Below are 13,765 nucleotides of genomic sequence, written 5' to 3' on the forward strand. Positions count from 1 at the left end.
CCTGTTTAACTCCTGATAAACGTGCACCGTACAAAAGGCTAAGGGTATAAAACAGATATAATTCTTGGTTCACTCATTAATTGTCTGAGAAATTACAGGAAAGAAATATAGCTTGGGCTATCAAATTTATTCATAAAGCCCTTCTTACATCAGCTAATGTCACAAAGTGCTGTACAGAAACCCAGCCTAAAACCCCAAACAGCAAACAATGCAGGTATAGAAGCACGGTGGCTAGGAAAAACTCCCTAGAAAGGCCAGAACCTAGGAAGAAACCTAGAGAGGAACCAGGCTATGAGGGGTGGCCAGTCCTCTTCTGGCTGTGCCGGGTGGAGATTATAACAGAACATGGCCAAGATGTTCAAATGTTCATAGATGACCAGCAGGGTCAAATAATAATAATCACAGCGGTTGTTGAGGGTGCAACAGGTCAACACCTCAGGAGTAAATGTCATTTGGCTTTTCATAGCCAATCATTCAGAGTATCTCTACCGCTCCTGCTGTCTCTAGAGAGTTGAAAACAGCAGGTCTGGGACAGGTAGCACGTCCGGTGAACAGGTCAGGGTTCCATAGCCACAGGCAGAACAGTTGCAACTGGAGCAGCCCCACGGCCAGGTGAACTGGGGATAGCAAGGAGTCAACAGGTAAGGTAGTCCTGAGGCATGGTCCTAAGACTCAGGTCCTCCGAGAGAGAGAGAGAGAGAGAGAGAGAGAGAGAGAAAAAAGAAAGAGAGAAAGAGAGAAAGAGAGAAAGAGATAGAATTAGAGAGAGCATACTTAAATTCACACAGGACACCGGATAAGACAGGAGAAATACTCCAAATATAACAGACTGACCCTAGCCCCCCGACACATAAACTACTTCAGCCTAAATACTGGAGGCTGAGACAGGAGGGATCGGGAGACACTGTGGCTCCATCCGACGATATCCCCGGACAGGGCCAAACAGGCAGGATATAACCCTACCCACTTTGCCAAAGCACAGCCCCCACACCACTAGAGGGATATCTTCAACCACCAACTTACCATCCTGAGACAAGGCCGAGTGTAGCCTAAGATCTCCGCCACGACACAACCCAAGGGGGGGCGCCAACCCGGACAGGAAGATCACGTCAGTGACTCAACCCACTCAAGTGACGCAACCCTCCTAGGGACAGCATGGAAGAGCACCAGTAAGCCAGTGACTCAGCCCCTGTAATAGGGTTAGAGGCAGAGAATCCCAGTGTAGAGAGGGGAACCGGCCAGGCAGAGACAGCAAGGGCAGTTCGTTGCTCCAGTGCCTTTCCGTTCACCTTCACACTCCTGGGCCAGACTACACTCAATCATAGTACCTACCGAAGAGATGAGTCTTCAATAAAGACTTAAAAGTTGAGGCCATGTCTGCATCTCTCACATGGGTAGGCAGACCATTCCATAAAAATGGAGCTCTATAGGAGAAAGCCCTGCCTCCAGCTGTTTGCTTAGAAATTCTAGGGACAGTAAGGAGGCCTGCGTCTTGTGACCGTAGCGTATGTGTAGGTATGTACGGCAGGACCGAATCGGAAAGATAGGTAGGAGCAAGCCCATGTAATGCTTTGTAGGTTAGCAGTAAAATCTTGAAAACCTTAACAGGAAGCCAGTGTAGAGAGGCTAGCAATATGATCAAATGTTTTGGTTCTAGTCAAGATTCTAGCAGCCCTGTTTAGCACTAACTGAAGTATATTTAGTGCTTTATCCGGGTAGTCGGAAAGTAGAGCATTGCAGTAGTCTAACCTAGAAGTGACAAAAGCATGGATTAATTTTTCAGCATTATTTTTGGACAGAAAGTTTCTGAATTTTGCAATGTTACGTAGATGGAAAAAAGCTGTCCTTGAAACAGTCTTGATATGTTCGTCAAAAGAGAGATCAGTGTCCAGAGTAACGCTGACGTCCTTCACAGTTTTATTTGAGACGACTGTACAACCATCAAGAAGATCTCTTTGTTTCTTGGGACCTAGAACAAGCATCTCTGTCTTGTCCGAGTTTAAAAGTAGAACATTTGCAGCCACCCACTTCCTTATGTCTGAAACATAGGCTTCCAGGGAAGGCAATTTTGGGGCTTCACCATGTTTCATTGAAATGTACAGCTGTGTGTCATCCGCATAGCAGTGAAGGTTAACATTATGTCTCCAAATGACATCACCAAGAGGTAAAATATATAGTGAAAACAATAGTGGTCCTAAAACGGAACTTTGAGGAACACCGAAATTTACAGTTGATTTGTCAGAAGACAAACCATCCACAGAGACAAACTGATATCTGTAGACCAATTTGGGTTTCCAATCTCTCCAAAAGAATGTGGTGATCGATGGTATCAAAAGCAGCACTAAGGTCTAGGAGCACGAGAACAGATGCAGAGCCTCGGTCTGATGCCATTAAAAGGTAATTTACCACCTTCACAAGTGCAGTCTCAGTGCTATGATGGGGTCTAAAACCAGACTGAAGCGTTTCGTGTACTTGTTTGTCTTCAGGAAGGCAGTGAGTTGCTGTGCAACAGCTTTTTTGTTTTGAGAGGAATGGGAGATTCGATATAGGCCGATCATTTTTTATATTTTCTAGGTCAAGGTTGGCTTTTTCAAGGGAGGCTTTATTACTGGCACTTTTAGTGAGTTTGGTACACATCCGGTGGATAGAGAGCTGTTTCTTATGTTCAACATAGGAGGGCCAAGCACAGGAAGCAGCTCTTTCAGTAGTTTAGTTGGAATAGGGTCCAGTATGCAGCTTTAAGGTTTAGAGGCCATGATTATTTTCATCAAGGTGTCAAGAGATATAGTACTAAAAAACTTGAGTGTCTCCCTTGATCCTAGTTCCTGGCAGAGTTGTGCAGACTCAGGACAACTGAGCTTTGGAGGAATACGCAGATTTAAAGAGGAGTCCGTAATTTGCTTTCTAATGATCATGATCTTTTCCTCAAAGAAGTTCATGAATTTATTACTGCTGAAGTGAAAGCCATCCTCTCTTGGGGAATGCTGCTTTTTAGTTAGCTTAGCGACAGTATCAAAAATACATTTTGGATTGTTCTTATTTTCCTCAATTAAGTTGGAAAAATAGGATGATAGAGCAGCAGTGAGGGCTCTTCGATACTGTAGGGTACTGTCTTTCCAAGCTAGTCGGAAGACTTCCAGTTTGGTGTGGCGCCATTTCCGTTCCAATTTTCTGGAAGCTTGCTTCAGAGCTCGGGTATTTTCTGTATACCAGGGAGCTAGTTTCTTATGACAAATGTTTTTTGTTTTTAGGGGTGCGACTGCATTTAGGGTATTGCGCAAGGTTAAATTGAGTTCCTCAGTTAGGTGGTTAACACATTTTTGTACTCTGACGTCCTTGGGTAGGCGGAGGGAGTCTGGAAGGGCATCAAGGAATCTTTGGGTTGTCCGAGAATTTATAACACAACTTTTGATGATCCTTGGTTGGGGTCTGAGCAGATTATTTGTTGCGATTGCAAACATAATAAAATGGTGGTCCGATAGTCCAGGATTATGAGGAAAAACATTAAGAACCACAACATTTACTCCACGGGACAAAACTAGGTCCAGAGTATGACTGTGGCAGTGAGTAGGTCCGGAGACATGTTGGACAAAACCCACTGAGTCGATGATGGCTCCGAAAGCCTTTTGGAGTGGGTCTGTGGACTTTTCCATGTGAATATTAAAGTCACCAACAATTAGAATATTATCTGCCATGACTACAAGATCCGATAGGAATTCAGGGAACTCAGTGAGGAATGCTGTATATGGTCCAGGAGACCTGTAAACAGTAGCTATAAAAAGGTGATTGAGTAGGCTGCATAGATTTCATGACTAGAAGCTCAAAAGACGAAAACGTTTTTTTTTTTTTGTAAATTGAAATTTGCTATCATAAATGTTAGCAACACCTCCACCTTTGCGGGATGCGCGGGGGATATGGTCACTAGTGTAACCAGGAGGTGAGGCCTCATTTAACACAGTAAATTCATCAGGCTTAAGCCATGTTTCAGTCAGGCCAATCACATCAAGATTATAATCAGTGATTCGTTTATTGACTATAACTGCCTTGGAAGTGAGGGATCTAACATTAAGTAGCCCTATTTTGAGATGTGAGGTATCACAATCTCTTTCAATAATGGCAGGAATGGAGGAGGTCTTTATTCCAGTGAGATTGCTAAGGTGAACACCGCCATGTTTAGTTTTGCCCAACCTAGGTCGAGGCACAGACACGGTCTCAATGGGGATAGCTGAGCTGACTACACTGACTGTGCTAGTGGCAGACTCCACTAAGCTGGCTAACAGCCTGGCCTGCACCCTATCTCATTGTGGAGCTAGGGGAGTTAGAGTCCTGTCTATGTTCGTAGATAAGATGAGAGCACCCCTCCAGCTAGGATGGAGTCCGTCACTTCTCAACAGGCAAGGCTTGGTCCTGTTTGTGGGTGAGTCCTAGAAAGAGGGATAATTATCTACAAATTCTATCTTTTGGGAGGGCAGAAAACAGTTTTCAACCAGCGATTGAGTTGTGAGACTCAGCTGTAGAGCTCATCTCTCCCCCCACCTGGGAGGGGGCCAGAGACAATTACTCGATGCCGACACATCTTTCTAGCTGATTTACACGCTGAAGCTATGTTGCCCTTGGTGACCTCTGACTGTTTCATCCTAACATCGTTGGTACCGACGTGGATAACAATATCCCTATACTCTCTACACTCGCTAGTTTTAGCTTTAGCCAGCACCATCTTCAGATTAGCCTTAAAACCTGTTAGGGACAGACGTTCCGCTAGCGGAACGCCTCACCAATATCCAATGGTATAGAGTGGCACGATTTACAAATACCTCAAAAATGCAAAAACTTCAATTTCCTAAACATATGACTATTTTACACCATTTTAAAGACAAGACTCTCCTTTATCTAACCACATTGTCCGATTTCAAAAAGGCTTTACAACGAAAGCAAAACATTAGATTATGTCAGGAGAGTACCCTCCCAAAAATAATCACACAGCCATTTTCAAAGCAAGCATATATGTCACAAAAACCAAAACCACAGCTAAATGCAGCACTAACCTTTGATGATCTTCATCAGATGACACTCCTAGGACATTATGTTATACAATACATGCATGTTTTGTTCAATCAAGTTCATATTTATATCAAAAAACAGCTTTTTACATTAGCATGTGTTGTTCAGAACTAGCATACCCACCGCAAACTTCCGGTGAATTTACTAAATTACTCACGATAAACGTTCACAAAAAACATAACAATTATTTAAAGAATTATAGATACAGAACTCCTTTATGCAATCGCTGTGTCAGATTTTAAAATAGCTTTTCGGTGAAAGCACATTTTGCAATATTCTGAGTAGATAGCCCGGCCATCACGGCTAGCTAATTTGACACCCACCAAATTTGGCACTCACCAAACTCAGATTTACTATAAGAAAAATGTGATTACCTTTGCTGTTCTTCGTCAGAATGCACTCCCAGGACTTCTACTTCAACAACAAATGTTGCCTCAGATACCTCTTTTGTCCCACCTCCCACACATTCGGTGACCTCACCCAGCATAACTAGTGCGTCCAGAGATGCAACCTCTCTTACCGCCAATCAATGCCTAGGTTTACCTCCACTGTACCCGCACCCTACCATACCCCTGTCTGTACATTATGCCCTGAATCTATCTATCCTTCCATGCCCAGAAATCAAGATGGATAAATTACCAAAATGGACACGTGGTTACCAAAGTTGCGAAAAAAGTGATTGATTACAAAAATTGCCCTTGCTTTATGGATACAATTACGGAAGTGTGTAATCCATTATTTAACCATTTCAATTCCACACATTGTTGTCTCTTTTATGGCTCTTTCAAGCTCCCTCTTTGTGTATTTAGCTCTTCAAGTGGAGCCCTTGGAGCCCTTGTCAGTGTGTCACCACCCTCATCAGTGACATCAGAACACGTCTCTCACGTGAGAATGTGGTCTAGATGAATTGCCTTCTGCTGCCCAATCAGCTCCTGTTGATTGGATGGTGTTATGTTTGAAGGGACATTGTAGACTTGAATACTACAGACCGTCACAATGTCATTATCAGCTAAATCAACACACTTCCTTGAGGTTCAGCTTTCCTTGTTTAGTCTAACTTGGCATGTTATGTATTGTTGCATTCATTAGAACTATTTGTTGGTGAAGTTGCAAAAATGATTTATTACTTGTTCAAAACAAATACATTTATAACACCGGTGAAGAAGTATGAACTCAAGCAGTCCAAAGTGATTCCCAGCAGATCCATCTGGACTATGATATAATCCCATCTTGAGTTAGAGTGTCTCTCATTTCAGGCATTCCTTTTATAAGGAGGCAATTTCCCCTGAGACATAGACATTTCGTTGAGACAAAAAGTAAAAGGACATACCAGCAGAAAATTCCATTCAAGGATCATTAAGCAGTTTCGGAGGAAATTCTCATTCTATGACATTAAACAACTTCCGAGAAAAATGTATTTCCCTGTGCGAGCGAGCACGCACGCACGCGCGCACACACACACACACACACACACACACACACACAAACCTAGACACTCACAATTCTCGTTCTACGACAATAAACAAGATATTCCGTATCTGATTGTTTTTTGTCTGTAGAACACTGGACTGAAATGAATCCTATTTTCACTCTTGCATTACTGATTAAAGAGTGAAGTCGCTGTGACAAACACATTCAAGCACATTTGTCACAGCATACAACTTGAAGAGAGAAAAACTCGGCCATCATATCCAGCTAAATCTCTCTTCTTGTAAATAGCTTTTTATTACGATATCACTTCAGGGTCTAGTATCTGGGTTTCCAATCTATCTCCCTCAGCAAGGCAATCGATTAATTAGGCCCTAATCTATGAATTTCACATAACTGGGCAGGGGCGCAGGCATGGGTGGGCCTGGGGAGGCATAGGCCCACCCACTGGGGAGCCAGGACCAGCCAATCAAAATGAGTTTTTCTACACAAAATGGAGAAATCAGATCAGATGTCTGTGTGGCTGGTCTCAGACATTCCCGCAGGTGAAAAAGCCAGATGTAAATGGCCTAGGCTGGCATGGTTACACGTGGTCTGCGGTTGTGAGGCCGGTTGGACGTACTGCCAAATTCTGTAAAAAGACGTTGAAGGTCTTGAAATGAGAGACTCTCTAACTCAAGATGGGATTATATCATAGTCCAGATGGATCTGCTGGGAATCACTTTGGACTGCTTGAGTTCATACTTCTTCACCGGTGTTATAAATGTATTTGTTTTGAACAAGTAATAAATCATTTTTGCAACTTCACCAACAAATAGTTCTAATGAATGCAACAATACATAACATGCCATTTCATAGAGAAATTAACATTAAATTATCTGGCTACAGCTCTGGGGGTCATTCCTGCAGTCAGCAATGCCAATTGCACGCTCCCTCAAAACATATCTCTAGCTTAAGCCACCTCCATCGTCGTTTAAGAGAATTTACCTCCAATAAAGCCCTTTTGTGGGGAAAAAACGAATTCTGATTGGCTGCGCCTGGCTCCCCAGTGGGTGGGCATATGCCCTCCCAGGTCTACCCATGCCTCTGCCCCTGCCCAGTCATGTGAAATCCATAGATTAGGGCCTAATTAATTTTTTTCAATTGGCTGATTTCCTTATATGAACTCAGTAAAATCGTTGAAATTGTTGCATGTTTATTTTTTTGCTCAGTATATAATGCATAGACATTGAGAAGAAGCAACCGAAGAAAGCGGCTAACTCTCTCCATTTCAGGTGTTCTGCTTCTTTCTGCAGAAGCTTTTGTCCAAATTATAAGGCAGTTGCCTCACCAGTTTACTGTATGTATTACTGTCACGGTTGTTGTAAGGAGGAGCGGACCAAAGTGCAGCGTGTGTGTCATTCCACATTTTATTTACACTGTGAAACTATGCAATACATAAATAAACTGAATGACAAAAACAACAAACCGTGACGCAAAGGTGAAACATACACTGACTCAAAGATAATCTCCCACAAACCCAGGTGGGACAAACACCAACTTAAATATGACCTCCAATTAGAGACAACGATGACCAGCTGCCTCTAATTGGAGATCATCTCAAACAAAGCCCAACATAGAAATACAAAACTAGAACAACCCAACATAGAAATACAAAACTAGAACATTACAACATAGAAAAACTAAGCTAGAAAAAAACCCTGTCACGCCCTGACCTACTTTACTATAGAAAATAACAGTTTACTATGGTCAGGACGTGACAATTACTGTGAAACCCCCTACCTCACAACCATGATTACATATTGATTTCATTACCTGTGACCAAATTGGCAGTGTTTACTTTTGTCATTAGTGCAGAAAAGTACTCCGTCAGTGGCATTTTGCACGCCTGCATCTCTATCGAGCCACCCTCATGGCGACAGGTATGGCCTTTTACTTAGAGTATGGATTCCTCATCGAGTCGCCCACTTTTGAACGCATCGTTAACCTTTGCCCTCTGCGTAATGGCATAGGTCAAGTCACTAATTATGGGTTGAGAGGAGTTTCACCATGCTGGCGAGGATCAATCTGCCTTGTCTAATTAGCTTTAACTGGCCACTCAGTCACTACTGACTGGTGTTACTGTAGAGTGGAGAGGGCTAAAGAAACAAATAGAAGAGATATTGGTGCCATAAAACTGTCTCTTCAAGTAGCTGTCCAGTGTTTCCAGATCTCGATGAAATATGATCTTTAACTAAAAATCTAATTAAGAAGCAGCTTTTCAGTGTCTGGTGTGGGCATACCCCAACAACAGAATTGTGTGACCATATACCGGTCAATAAAAATATTCATGACAAGTAAACAGATGATTGGCCAGCTCAGCTAATGAGCCAATGAGTGGCTTGGCCAAAAACATGATATCATCCACTATGAGGAAATGGCAAGCATTTTTTAAACGGTCTGTTTGAGATACAAGTTTGAGAAAGGGTTTTTAAAGTGTTTTTTCTCTGATTTTGCTTTTGGCCAGTTGTTGACAAGTCAATAACATTATTTGGGTATGAGTTAACAGATTATGAGCTTTTAAAAGTGAGATTTTCACTGGACAATTACTTTCAGTCCTATTGTAAACGGCGGCAATATAAAAGTTGGCAGGAGTTAATTTTGTTCTGTAGACATAAGGATGTCCATGTCCTTCTCGGGGGCAGTAAAGCTGATACAAAGATAAGATAAGGTCCAAGACTGAGGGGTTGTTGGCAGTAGCAAGGTTAGATTTGATCTGTGTGATGGTGGGAATGGGAAAGACTAACTAAGAATAATAATTTGGTGGGTGCTTATACTTGTCCCATTTCACAGATGTACAATTGTGTATTGGAAATGAGTTTTTTGCGTATCCCAACTCCCCCTGAGAGTAGGGTCAAGGCCAGGGTGAGCCATTATCAACAGCAACTCTGAAGCAATTAGGGTTAAGTGCCTTACTCAAGGGCACATCGACAGATTTTTCACCTTGTCGGCTCGGGGATGCAAACTACTGACCTTTCGGTTACTGGCCTAACGCTCTAACCGCTAGGCTACCTGCCCTACCAAAACCACAATAACCAAGGAATTCCATTTACCCTGTTTAAACCATAGCACTGGCAATATTTGGACGTTTTTCCAAAGTTATTTTGGAATAATATTATTGCTATGTAGCTATGGTTTGTATAACGTTACGAACATTGGTGGTATTACGCAACACCATTGTGTTCATTGGCTTTGCCAAGAATATTGTCTGATTGAAGATCCAGGTTGGACTTTGCCTGGCTACCCATACTCCTTGTTCCGGCTAAACGCTACACCAAGCCCCCCACAATGAGGCCGGATCTGAGTACCTCCCAGGTGATTTCTAGAATGCAAGTACATTCTAACCGTTCCGATTGGTTCCAGAAACCGATGAGGTGGGCCAGAGCCAGAACTCACGTGGGTAAAGCAGCATTTCAAAAATATGTCATTGGGTTTGATACTCTGATTGGTTATGATCCCATCGCTGATGACTTTGTTTTGTACAACACCCCTCATTTTGCCATTACCACAAACGACTTAAAGTATGTAACCAACATAGAGCAATGGAAGAATTCAGTTTGAGTCGTCAGGCAAGATTCGACTGAGGAGGCCCTTTTCAATGAGGGTAGGGAGGGTCAGGGATGGAGGCTTTCTATCAGAGAAAGGTGTTGAGTTGCCCTTTTTTAAATGTATTTTTTATTTCACCTTTATTTAACCAGGTAGGCTAGTTGAGAACAAGTTCTCATTTACAACCGCGACATGGCCAAGATAAAGCACAGCAGTTCGACACATACAACAACAACACAGAGTTACTCATGGAATAAACAAACATACAGTCAATAATACAATAGAAAAAATAATATACAGTGAGTGCAAATGAGATAAGGGAGGTAAGGCAATAAATAAGCCATGGTGGCGAAGTATTTACAATATAGCAATTAAACACTGGAATGGTAGATGTGCAGAAAACGAATGTGCAAGTAGAGATACTGGGGTGCAAATAAATAAATACAGTATGGGGATGATGTAGTTGGATGGGCTGTTTACAGATGGGCTACGTACAGGTACAGTGATCTGTGAGCTGCTCTGACAGCTCCTGCTTAAAGCTAGTGAGGGAGATATGAGTCTCCAGCTTCAGTGATTTTTGCAGTTCGTTCCAGTCATTGGCAGCAGAGAACTGGAAGGAAAGGCGGCCAAAGGAAATGTTGGCTTTGGGGGTGACCAGTGCAATATACCTGCTGGAGCGTGTGCTGTGGGTGGGTGCTGCTATGGTGACCAGTGAGCTAAGGCAGGGCTTTACCTAGCAGAGATTTGTAGATGACTTGGAGCCAATGGGTTTGGCGACAAGTATGAAGCGAGGGCCAGCCAATGAGAGCATACAAGTCGCAGTGGTGGGTAGTATATGGGGCTTTGGTGACAAAATGGATGGCACTGTGATAGACTGCATCCAATTTGTTGAGTAGAGTGTTGGAGGCTATTTTGTAAACGACATCGCCGAAGTCGAGGATCGGTAGGATGGTCAGTTTTACGAGGGTATGTTTTGCAGCATGAGTGAACGATGCTTTGTTGCGAAATAGGACGCCGATTCTCGATTTAATTTTGGATTGGAGATGCTTAATGTGAGTCTGGAAGGAGAGTTTACAGTCTAGCCAGACACCTAGGTATTTGTAGTTGTCCACATATTCTAAGTCAGAACCGTCCAAAGTAGTGATGCTGAACAGGCGGGCAGGTGCGGGCAGTGATTGATTGAAGAGCATGCATTTAGTTTTACTTGCATTTAAGAGCAGTTGGAAGCCATGGAAGGAGAGTTGTATGGCATTGAAGCTCGTCTGGAGTTTAGTTAACACAGTGTCCAAAGAAGGGCCAGAAGTATACAGAATGGTGTCATCTGCGTAGAGGTGGATCGGAGAATCACCAGCAGCAAGAGCGACATCATTGATGTATAAAATAGAGCTATTTCCCTCTGCATCCTTCCTCGGTGGGTGGCAGGAGTGGGACCTCTGGCTCTAACCGAAGACAGTCACCCAAAGAGGTGAGGCGGAACAATTTAAATTCATGACACCATCTCGTCCCCAAGCATGCCATGTGTGTTTTGGTAAAATGACGCCCGTTAAGGGGGAGTTCCCTGAGACCCCCCTACCTCTCCCCAACCACCCAGCCTTGGAGGTGTCTCTAGGATTAGGACAGCTATTTTTTGTCTGTCCGCTGCTTACGTAAGGTCTCCTGTCTCACACTGATTCTCCCCATAGGAGAGGACAAATATATGCGGATGCAAATGAGCTGCCAAGGCCTGGAGACAGAATAAGATACTCTCTCTGGTCCCATTGTCTGCACACAACCATGCCCGAAAGCAAATGGATATGAAACAGTTATCCTTCCGAGCAGGGGTCAGCAACTTCATAACACATTCATAACCCATAGATACAGCATTTATAAGCAGTACATAAGCATTTGATATTTATTTGTGTTTAGGAGCGCAAAAATACTCTTACATAATAATATGTTTTCTGAACTCCGACAGGTTCAGTGAATCAGTCTGCAGAACTATTTGCTTAGGGCGCATGTTTGTGCGTGTGTCTGTGTGTGTATGCGTGCTTGCTTATGTGTGTGTGTGTGTGTGTGTGTTTGTGTGCACATATACATACCGTTGGATGACCCTGTCTAGACAAAGAGATTCATTATGGTCAAGGTGACTCCAGGATTGGACATTGTCCTGCCAAGTGCAATGTGATGTTTCATAGGCTTTAGTTTAAGCCCATTGCCAGTCTGACTGAGCTTATGACACATTATGTACCTGTATTACCACCACAGTAACCAGTACCAACTTGTGTCATCATAGCCCATTAAGAGGATACTACTTGTATCTAATCAATTAATCTGCAATCATCACAATTGAGTTGACCAGTAGTGGCAAATAGGTTATAATACAAATTGAATGAGAAATGTAGCCCATCGATCCACAATGGCCTAAGACGTGAATCTGTGGTCGTCCATCATGTCGTCCTCTTGTTTTTGCTTGTCATGATATACTCTTTCATCTAGAGCTGTGTTTACACAGGCAGCCCAATTCTGATCTTTTTTTCCACTATTTGGTCTTTTGACCAGTCACATTAGATCTTTTCACATCAGATATTTTTCAGAGCTGATCTGATAGGTCAAAAGACCAATTGGTGATAAAAAGATCAGAATTGAGCTGCCTGTGTAAATGCAGCCTTACTCAGGCAGACCAATTTATCTTTTTGCACAAATTGGTATTTTGACCAATTAGATCAGATATTTTGCCCATAATTGGGCAAAAGATCAGAATTGGTCTGCATGTGTAAATGCAGGCTAAAGTCTTCAATTGAGAACTTGGGTTGATCATCATTAGGAGCACTAAATATTTGATGATCAAATCCCTGAGCTGACAAGGTAAAAATCTGTCGTTCTGCCCCTGAACAAGGCAGTTAACCCACTGTTCCTAGGCCGTCATTGAAAATAAGAATATATTCTTAACTGACTTGCCTAGTTAAATAAAGGTAAAATACAAATCAAATATCTTAACATTTGTCAAAAGGAAGGATGGGATAAGCAACAGTAGGTCCGGTGCTTTGGTTTTGCGTCACTAGTTATTTGGACCAATCAGGTTTGGGTGGTGCTTAATTTGCGGGTGGGGATTTCAAGAAATGAAAGGGGCATCTGACACAATTACACAAGATTTTGTTCTGCGTTTCTGAGATTAGGGATGAAGAAAAATTATTTAGTCATATTTCTGCACATCTAACATTAGTTCAAAATAAAGCATAGTATGAAATTCCGTGAAGATGAAACAAATGTCCTCGCCAAAAAACTTTTTGAGAGAGCTTAGAGAGAAGCTTAGAGAGAGTGAGCTGGGTAGAGAACACATTGTGACAACGCAATCGTCCTTGAGAGTAGTTAGGTTATCCCACGGCTCATCCAAAATCATACACAACGCACAACGAACACGGCATGCACACACACACACACACACACACACACACACACACACACACACACACACACACACACACACGCACGCAAATTCGCACACACAAACACACACACACACACCCACACACACACACACACACACACGTACGCAAATTCGCACACACAAACACACACACACACACACATCACACACACACACCAGTACACACACACACACACACACACACACACACACACACACACACACACACACACACACACACACACACACACACACACACACACACACACAGCATCTGTTGGGTTT

This window comes from Salmo salar, chromosome ssa05 (assembly GCF_905237065.1).
Source record: "Salmo salar chromosome ssa05, Ssal_v3.1, whole genome shotgun sequence".
NCBI lineage: Eukaryota > Metazoa > Chordata > Actinopteri > Salmoniformes > Salmonidae > Salmo > Salmo salar.